We start from the raw sequence: 10,341 nt of genomic DNA on the forward strand, positions 1-10,341 counted from the left end.
TTAAATCTCTGGAAGAAATCTCATCCATATTCTTTATCATAGGCTCTAAGGTGTCCTGGTGTGGTACTCAATCATAAGGACAGTTTGAATTGCAAGGTCAGTGGTTCAAGCTTACCATCCATTCCTTGGAAACCCATACGGAACCGACTAAACAGCACTTAACAACTACACCAAGGTTTCTGCAGAATTCACTTCTATAAGAACATAGTTTTCTTTGCACCTCAGTGTCTAGGATAATGTCCAGCACTTAGCAGGATCTCAGTAAATCCTCGTTGAATGAATCCCTCTGAGAATGAATGCTTGATTGATTTTTGTGTGTGTGTGTTCCCAGGTTTATTGAAAATACTACAACATAGTGGAAAGATTCAAACGGCTCCATGTGGTGTTTTAAAATCCATCCCAACTGTGGGCTGAGTGATCTGCAGGTTGAACAGACTGCCAAAGTCCAAGAGCTTCAGCATTTCCTTAGTGTCAGGATCTACTTCAATGATCTCTTGATCCAGGGCTGAAACCTCAGGAACATAATTATCCCTCCTTTCTCTCTCCTCCTTTTGCAGCTTGATGGAGATGCCTCTCACAGGGCCCCCTTGAATCTGCTTCATCAAATGAGTGATATATTCTGCTATCTTGTTGTGGAGCTTCTTGCTGGGAATAATGGTGATTTCTTCACACATGAGCTTGTTGCCCAAGTGAGTGTAGTACTTCTCAATGATGACCTGGGCCGCCTTCTTCACGGTTTTGTTGTGAACGTGGCCCATGTTGACGGGTCCTTGATAAAAGAGCAATTGAATGATTTTTAATAGGCAGTTTACTTCAGTCTTTAAAACACACTGTGCATGTTGTTGTTATGTGCTATTGAGTCAGTTCTGACTCATAGCAAGCCTGTATAGGGTTTCCAAGGAGCAGTTGGTGACTTTGAACTGTTGTCCTTGAGGTTGAAACCATCGTTGTGGCTCAGTGAATTATCCTTCAGTGCCACACCAGGTTTGACAGAGGATAGATCTTCATCTGTGCTGCAAATACACCCAGCTACCCAGTGTGGCTCAACTGGAGATCTTCCTCCTTTTTGCTGACCCTCCACTTTACCAAGCATGATATCCTTCTCTAGGAACTGGTTCCTCCTGATAACATGCTTAAAGTATGAGAGATGAAGTCCATCATCCTGGCTTCTAAGGAGCATTCTGACTGTACTTCTACCAAGATAGATTTGTTTATTATGGCAGTTCATGGTACTTTTAGCATTATTCTCCAACATGATAATTCAAATGCATCCATTCTTCTAAGATATTCTTTATTTATCATCCAACATTCATATGCATATGAAGTGATTCAAAATACCATGGTTTTGGTCAGGTGCACTTTAGTCCTTAAACTGACATCTTTGCTCTTAAACACTTCAAAGAGATCTTGTGCAGGCAGCAGGCTTACCTACTTAATGCAACATGTCATTTGATTTCTTGACTGTTGCTTCCAGGAATGTTGGTGGTTGGTCCAAGCAAAATGAAGTCTTTAACAACTTCAATCTTGTTTCCATTCATCTTGATGTCATTTATTGGTCCAGTTGTGAGGAATTTTGTTTGCTTTATGTGGAGATGCAACTCATACCAAAGGCTATGGTCTTTGATCTTTATCAGTAACTATATGAAGTCCTCTTCACTTTCAGCAAGCAAGGGCTTATCATCTGCATATCGCAGGTTGTTAATGAGTCTTCCTTCAATCCTGATGCCACATTTTTCTTCATATAACTCAGCTCCTCAGATTATTTGCCTAAAATACAGATTGAATGAGCATGGGAAAATGATGCAACCCTGACATGCATCTTCTCTGATTTCCAACCACTCAGTATCCGCATGTTCTGTTTGAATGACTCTACGTACAGGTTCCTCATGAGCACAGTTAAGTGTTCTGGAATATTCAGTCTTTGCAATGTTATTTAGTTTGTCATGACCCACACAGTTCAAAGCCTTTACACAGTCAATAAAGCACAAGTAATCATCTTTCTGGTATTGTCTGCTTTCAGCCAAGAACCATCTTATGTTAGCAGTGATATTTTAGTTCCATGTGCGTTTCTGAAACTGGTTTGAATATCTGGCAGCTCACTGTGGATGTACTGCTGCAGCAGAATCTTACTGGCATGTGATATTGATACTTTTGGTTGATGATTTCCTGGTGCATTGGGTCACTTCTCTTTGGAGTAGGCACACATATGAATCTTTTCCAATTAGTTGGCCCTGTAGTTATCCTTCAAGTTTCTTAGCATAAGACAAGTGAACACCTCTATCTACTACTGCACTAGTTAGCATTCCATCAATTCCTGGAGCCTAGTTTTTTATCCATGCTTTCAATGAAGTTTAGACTTCTGCCTTCAGTATCACTGGTTCTTGATCATATACTACCATCTTGAAATGGTTAAATACTGGCCATTTCTTTTTTGTACAGTAGCTCTGTGTTTTTTCTACATCTTCTTTGGATGCTTTCTGCATCATTCAGTGTTTTATCCATGGAGTCCTTCGATATTGCAGGTCAAGGCTTAAATTTGTCTTCAATGCTTTCAACTGGAGAAATGCTGAGCATGTTCTTCCCTTTTGGTTTTGTAACTCCAGGTCTTTGTGTATTTCATTATAATAGTGGACTTTATTTTCTCGAGATGATCTTTGACATTTTCTGCTCAGTTCTTTTATTTCCTCACTTCTATCATTTGCTTTAACATCTCTGTGCTCAAGGGCAACTTTCAGAGTCTCTTCTGACATCCAATTTGGTCTTTTTCTTCTTTCTTGTCTTCTTAATGACCTTTTGTTTTCTTCCTGTATGATGTTCTTGATGTCATCTCACAACTTTTCTGGTCTTTGGTCTTTAGTGTCTAATGCAACAAATCTGTTCTTTGGATAATCTCAAAATTCAGATGCAAAATATTCAAGTTCATAGTTTTCCTTCTGCCTGAACTTGTATATGAGCAGTTGATGGTCTGGTCCATATTCTGTCTCAGGCCTTGTTTTAGCTGATGATATTGAACTTTTCCACCATCTCTTCCCATAGATGTAGTCAATATGATTCCTGTGTATTCCATATGGTAAGATCCCTGTGAGCAGTCACCTTTTATACTGTTTGAAAAGATATTCACATTATCTTTCCATTCCATTCTGCCATGAACTTTTTGAATCCCACTTATATTTGCCCTTTTGTTACTGACTGACTTATTTCACTCAGCGTAATGTTTTCAGTGTATTTATCTTTCTGTATTATGTTGTCTGAAGTACTGATGTGGTGCTGCCAGAAAAGCATTAGACTTCTAACCTCAAGGTCAGTGGTTCATATCTGCTAACTGTTCCCCAAAAAGCCTATATAGGTTCACTATGAGTTGAAATGACCTGATAGCACTTAACAACAAGTGTACTGTCTAATTGTTTTAAAAAATGTATTTCATTCTTAAGACTGTTTTAAGAACAGGTCACACAGTGAGTGACTAAGTTCTGTAGACTGAGACTCCATCAGGGCATTGGCCCCGTTCATTCCTTCTGAGGCTCTTTGGAAGAATCTGTTCCATGCCTTGCTCCTTGCTCCTGGCTTCTGGAGGCTCCAAGAATTTCTTGGCTTGCAGTTTCATTGTCACATGACATCCATCCTCTGTTTCCCTGTCTCTGTGTATCTCCTTCTCTTTTATAAGGACCACAGTAATACAGAATTGGAGTTCGGTGTGGGCTATTGGGTTGGACTGCAAAGTTGGTTTGAACCACAAGGTCGGTGGTTCAAACTCACCAGCTGCTCCTTAGAAACCCTATACAAGGTAACTATGAGTTGGAACCAACTCAACAACACTTAACAACAACAATAACAACAATAACAAATACAAGAGAAGAACCCACCCTACTTTATTATGATCTCAGGTTTACCTAACTGATAGTATTTTTCAAAGACCCTATTTCCAGATGTAGTCATCACAGTCATATATGTAAAGATTGGAACTTCAATTTATCTCTTCTGGGATACAGGTCAATGAATAGCAAAGTGCCTCCAAGGGTGAAAATTGTAGCAATTATGAGGGCAGGGAAAAAATTAAACTTTTTCAGTGTAGACACTCTAGCAAGAGAGTTAAGTGCAATTGAGTGGCAATTTGGCAGTAACAATATACATTGGAGTTAGCTATGAGGATGCTTTAAAAAGTTTATGGAATGGAATTTTTCCATGAACTTTTTGAAGCTCCCTTGTATACCCACTGTTGAATACCAGTTCTGATATATGATAGCTAAGTGACAATGAGCATTCTGTTTAACTTCTCTGAACTTTCATTCTCTCATAAGTAAAATGGAGACTAAGGTAGATTAGATTCAATATATGTAAGGTTTATATCACAATGTTAGACCCATGGAAGGCAAACCATATAGAGTACACGTTATATTAATAACATCAATAATTTCATTACTCTTACTAAAGAACAAATGCATTTTCTTATATTTTAAAATCATTAATTGTGTAAGTTCTGATTAAATATAAATATTTATCATATTACCAACTTATATATGGTGAGAAAAAGATAAAATCAGTGATGTTCATAGCTTATCACAATATATGATTTCGGGTGAGGGGAGAGGAAATAAGTTTGCCTCATTTGCTGAAAATTATTTGAAATGGAATCTATAGGTTGAATACTAAAATCTGTGTCTGTCTCTTTACCTATTTTTATAGTGTTTTCAAGACTCTGAAGAACTAGATTGTGTGTTCCTGAACTTACTTTTTTTGAAAGTCTTTCAAGTTTGATGTTAAAGGCAGTCCTGGGTCTTTTCATGGCATATTGATATACATGTCCATGCATGTTGAAGATTGATATGTAAGAAAGAACAGATGCAATTTACACACATCTTACACACTGGAATAGGGACTAGACCAAGCTCTAACATTTCACTTCACTCTGTCAAATTGAACATAAGATCAATTGAAACCGCAAGGTTGGCAGTTCAAACTCAGCAGTTGCTCCTCAGAAACCCTCTACAGGGTGGCTATCAATTGGAACCAACTCAATGGCAGTTAACAGCAACAACTGTATTTCATAGCACTGTTATTGAAGGTAGAATTTACCTAGAAGTTGAAAGGACAGTTGCACAAAACAAAAGCTCCAGGGTCCTGGAGACTCCTCAGCTTTCACTCTCTGCCATTCTCTTATTACAATAATGATATCATCTCAAGATCCATTCATCCCAACACCACAGACAAAGAAGTCTGTGCTTATCTGAAATACTATGGTATATTTTACAAAACAGAATGAAAAAGTTGTTGTTTGAGTTGACATGGACTCCTGGCAACCCCATATTTATTAGAGAACTGAGTCCATGGAGCTCTTGATGACTGATTTTAAGGAGTAGATCTCCACAGAGAATATTTGTGCAGGTGCATTTACTTTGCAAATATGTCCATGAATATGATAGAACACACAGAGGACAAAGTATGAAAATTCCTTAGACACAATCAAACACCTTGTGGGGATGAGATTCCAGGCCTGTGGGCTCAGGGTTATGGTCTTGGGGAGCACCAAAATCAACTGGCATAATATAGTGCAAAGACAATATTCTACATCCTACTTTGGTTAGAAAGGAGCTCTGGTAGTGTAGTGGTTACAAGTTGGGCTGCTAATTTCATGGTCAGCAGTTTGAAACTACTGACCTGTCTGCAGGAAAAAAATGAGGCATTCTGCTCCTGTAAAGATTTACAGCCTCGAAAACCCTGTACAGGGTTGCTATGAGTCAGAACTGACTCCATGGCACATAACCACCACCACCACCACTTTGGTTAGTAGCAAATGGGGTCTTAAAAGCTTATAAGTAGTCATCTAAGATGCAACTATTGATCTGTCCGTGTCAGGAGGAAAGAAATGTGAAGCTATTGAAAATGCATGGAAACAGTCCAATGGACTAATGAACCATACAAACTTCAGTCTCCTGACAGCAGTAGAACTAGATGGTGCCCAGCTACCACTACAAACTCCTCTGAAAATGATCACAGTAGAAGGTCCTGAGTAGAGTGGGAGAGAAATGTGAAACAAAACTTAAAATCATAAAAATGGCAGCTGGTGGAACTCTGAGACTATGACCCTTGGTCCCCCTTCAGGCCTGGAACAAAACTCATCCCCATGGCTCAATGTGCATCCATACAACAGACATGTCTCTAAGGGGAACAATAACACAAGGGTGCTATGCACACCTCACAATAATCAGTCATGTGATATCAACAGGACAAAGTTTGGAAGGATTGTGAAAGAAAGGAATGGAAACAAGAAACACAGAGAGGAAGTAGAATAATTGATGTTGCATAGTGAAGATGAAATAAAATGTCTATGAATTGTTGAATGGAAAACTGATCTTTTTTATAAACCTTAACCCAATTTAAAAGAAAAAGTACAAAAAACCCAAAAAACTTATGGGGAAGTTCTACTCTGCCACTTGGGGTCACTACGATTTGGAATGGACTCAATAGTACTTAGCAACAACAACAACATTTTTAAAAACTTAAAAATTAAGAAGTAGATTACCAGGCCTTTTTTTCAGTTTCCTTTGGGTAGATTCAAACTGCCAACCTCTTGGTTAGCAGCTATGCAGGAACAACCATGTACATGTGAAGTGATCTAAATTATAGACCACCATTTGCTCACATGTAAGTTCAGGTTGGAATTGAAGCAAGTCCATGAGAAATAAATTAAATAATAATAAATTAATTATTACTTATTATTAAAGAAATAAATTAAATTCATTTTAAAGAAATTTATTATTATAGAAATAAATTAAATGAATTAAAGCAAGTCCATGAGAAATAAAATCCAACCACAAATATTGTTGTTGTTAAGTGCTGTTGGTAAGGTCTGACTTTAGAGACCAGCTCAAGAATAGATTTGATCCCTTGAACACAAATAACCAAAGACCAGAGGAGTTGTGAGATGACATCATGAACATCACGCATGGAAAAAAAGATCATTAAAAAGCTATGAAATAAAGCAAATGACAAAATAGATGTCAGAAGACACTGAAACTTATTCTTGAAAGTCATAGATGAGTTACAGAAACTGAAGAAATGATGAAGTAAAAGAACTGAACAGAAAATGTCAAAGGACAGCTTGAAAATATAAAGTATTACAATGAAATATGCAAATATCTGAAGTCAGAAAACCAAAAGGGAAGAACATTCTCAGCATTACTCAAGCTGAAGGAACTTAAGGTAAAAAAATCAAGTCTCAGTTTATAATATTTAAGGGTTCTATGGGAAAAAGGACTCCTGGTTGGCACTGCAGTATCAGCATTGGAATGAGAACTACAAGGTCAGTAGTTCGAATCCACCAACTTCTCCTTGGAAACTCTACACAGGGTTTCTATGAGTCAGAACGGACTCGATGGCACTTTACTACAACAATGGGAAAAATGGGGAATATGGTGGCTCTGTACGATAAGCACCGGACTGAGATCAAGAAAGTTGGTGGTTTGAACCCACCAATTGCTCTGAGGGAAAAAGTTGCTGCTTTCTACTCCTGCAAAGATTTACAGTCTCAGAAACCTGATACAGGATCACTATGAGTTTGGATAGCACTTAAAAGCGACAACAACATGTGCAAAATATTGAATGATGCAAGAAGCATCCAAAGAAGAGGGAAGGAATACAGAGTCACTGCACCAAAAATAGTTGGTTGATGTACAACGTTTCAGGAGTTAGCCCATGACCAAGCAATGGTGGCATTGTAGGAAGAGGTACAAGCTGTACTGAAAGTTTTGGTGAAAACACGGCTCCAGGAGTTGACAGAAAGCAAAAGGAATAGTTCAGCAAACTGATGCAACACTGAAGCTACTCACTCATCTATGACTCTTCCATAACTATCACTCATCTACCAGGCCAACAGATTGCAAGAGGTCCATGTTTGGGTCCATTCCAAAGAGAGGTGACCCAATGGAATGTGGAAATGATCAAACAATATCATAAAGTTCACATACAAGTAAAATTTTGTTGAAGAGAATTTAAAAATGGTTGTAGCAGCAAATTGACAGGAAGCTACTAGAAATCCAAGCAGGATTCAGAAAAGGACATGAAACAAGGAATCTCTTTGTTGATGTCAGATGGATCATGGCTAAAAGCAGAGAATACCAGAAAGATGTTTGCATGTGTTTTATTGATCATGCAAAGATATTCAACTGTGTGGATCATAACAAACATTGTGATGAATGGGCATTCCAGAACACTTGATTGTGCTTGTGGGCAACTTGTGTATAGACCAAGAGGCAGTTATTTGAATAGAACAAGGGAATATTAAACGATTTAAAATCAGTGTAGTATCCTTTTACTATACTTAATCAATCCATATGCTGAGTAGATGATCTGAGAATCTGGACTGTATGAAGAAGAACGTGGCATCACAATTGGTAGAAGACTCATTAATAACCTGTGATGTGCTGATGACACAACCTTGTTTGCAGGAAGCAGTGAGGACGATTACTGAAGAAGAGCAAACACTACAATCTTCAGTATGGATTACAACTCAATGTAATGAAAGCAAAAATCCTCACAACTGGACCTATAAAGAGCATCATATAGGTGGAGACAAAATTGAAGTTGTTGAGGATTTAATTTTACTTGGATCCACAATGACTGCTTATGGAAACAGCAGTCAAGAAATCAAAGGTGATATTGCATTGGGCAAATCTGCTGCACAAGACCTCTTTAAAGTGTCACTTTGAGGACTTAGGTGGGTCTGACACATGCCATGGTATTTTCAGTCACCACACATCCATGTGAAAGTGGGACAATGACTAAGAAAGGCTGGAGAAGCATTGGCACATTTGGATCATGGTGTTGGAGAACGAACCAGAAGAACAAACAAATTGGTCTTGGATAAAAAGCACATCCAGAATGTTCCTTCGCCATGAGGATGATGAGACATCGCCTCTTACACTTTGAACATATTATCAGCATGGATCAGTCCCTAGAAAAGGAGATTTTACTTGGTAAAGTGGTGGGTCATTGAAATATAGGACAATCCCCCACAGTGAGATGGATTGATAGGTTGCCGTGACAATGGCTCAACACACAAGAGCTGAGAGGATGGTGTAGGGCTGGCCAGTGACTCCATCTGTGGTGTATACAGTCGCTAAGAGGCAGAGCTGACTGAAGAGCATCTAACAACAGGACTATAATTTTCAATCTTCTTCTCTGCCTGAGTTCAAAATTTCACTTTTTATTATGATTATGAAAACGAGTTGGTATTCCTGCCTTGGGTTAATGAAGAACAAATTCAAGGGTGAAAATACACCACAATTGGGACCCCTGTTGTACTGAGTTCAAATATCTATGGCTAAAGACATTGTGCCGATAACCAGAGCAGGTAGAGCTACTGACATACTCTGACTTTTCCATTTTTCCTTTAAAGAATAGGAACAGGAATATTTCATACATAACCTTTAGTACTTAGGGCAGATGTCAAAATGTTGAAGTCTAATCTTTCATCTGATATTCACAACAATTTTCTTCTTCAAAGTTGTTTCTTAAACTCCAATTATAATAATAAGTTTAGGGTACTATGTGTGTAAATTTATTTCTGTGGTTAAAGCCCCTGAAAGAGATGGGGGTAATTGAAAGCTTTTTCAAAATGTTAATACAATTTTTATCTGGAAAGTTGCATGTATTTTCCTGGGAATGATGTTTCATCATATCAAATGTCTGCAGGTTTTCTAATTTTCTTTGCATCTTGTGGGAACAGGTGGATGTATTTGTAATTGATTTATAACAGGATGTTTTCAGTATGGTGGTTCCAAGCTACCAGAGCAAATAACGGTATCCAGGAAGGATAATGATTAACGGAGGGCCCTCTGGGTCTGTCGGCTTGCTTGTGTTTTAGTACTGACACTAGGTTTAACTAGCTGTGTGGCCTTGGGCAAGAGACTAAACTGTCTGTGCTCCAATCTACCCTGATTGTATTAAAAATGCAGTATTTTTATATCTTCTATTTATTTCCTCTGTTTATAATATTTTTAGGATGATACAATATCTCCCAGAAAGCTCTCACTAGAACATTATGCTAACTTAATATTACTTATTTAAATTCAATTCAATTACTTTAATTATGTAAATTTAAGCCTATTAAACATTTCCAACACCTATTTTCTTTGTAATGTTTCAGGGTTCCTCTTTATTATAGACAATAAGGCAGAGAGGTTTTTATATTTAAAGGAACATGTTGGAATAAGAATACCTTAAAATAAACATATGCATCTGATTAAAATCTAAAATTTATTAGTATCTTATTTTAAATAGTATCAATATTTCACACAAAAATAGTACAAATAGGGGCTATTCATTGAGCACTTTGGCAAGGCA

At 37.8% G+C, this 10,341-nt stretch overlaps 1 pseudogene; it reads right to left on the minus strand.

Annotated features, from left to right (window-relative positions):
- Positions 1-365: 365 nt before the first annotated feature.
- LOC102813986 lies at positions 366-758 on the minus strand (annotated as a pseudogene).
- Between the last annotated feature and the right edge of the window lie 9,583 nt (positions 759-10,341).

This window comes from Chrysochloris asiatica, unplaced genomic scaffold, assembly GCF_000296735.1.
Source record: "Chrysochloris asiatica unplaced genomic scaffold, ChrAsi1.0 scaffold00021, whole genome shotgun sequence".
Lineage (NCBI taxonomy): Eukaryota > Metazoa > Chordata > Mammalia > Afrosoricida > Chrysochloridae > Chrysochloris > Chrysochloris asiatica.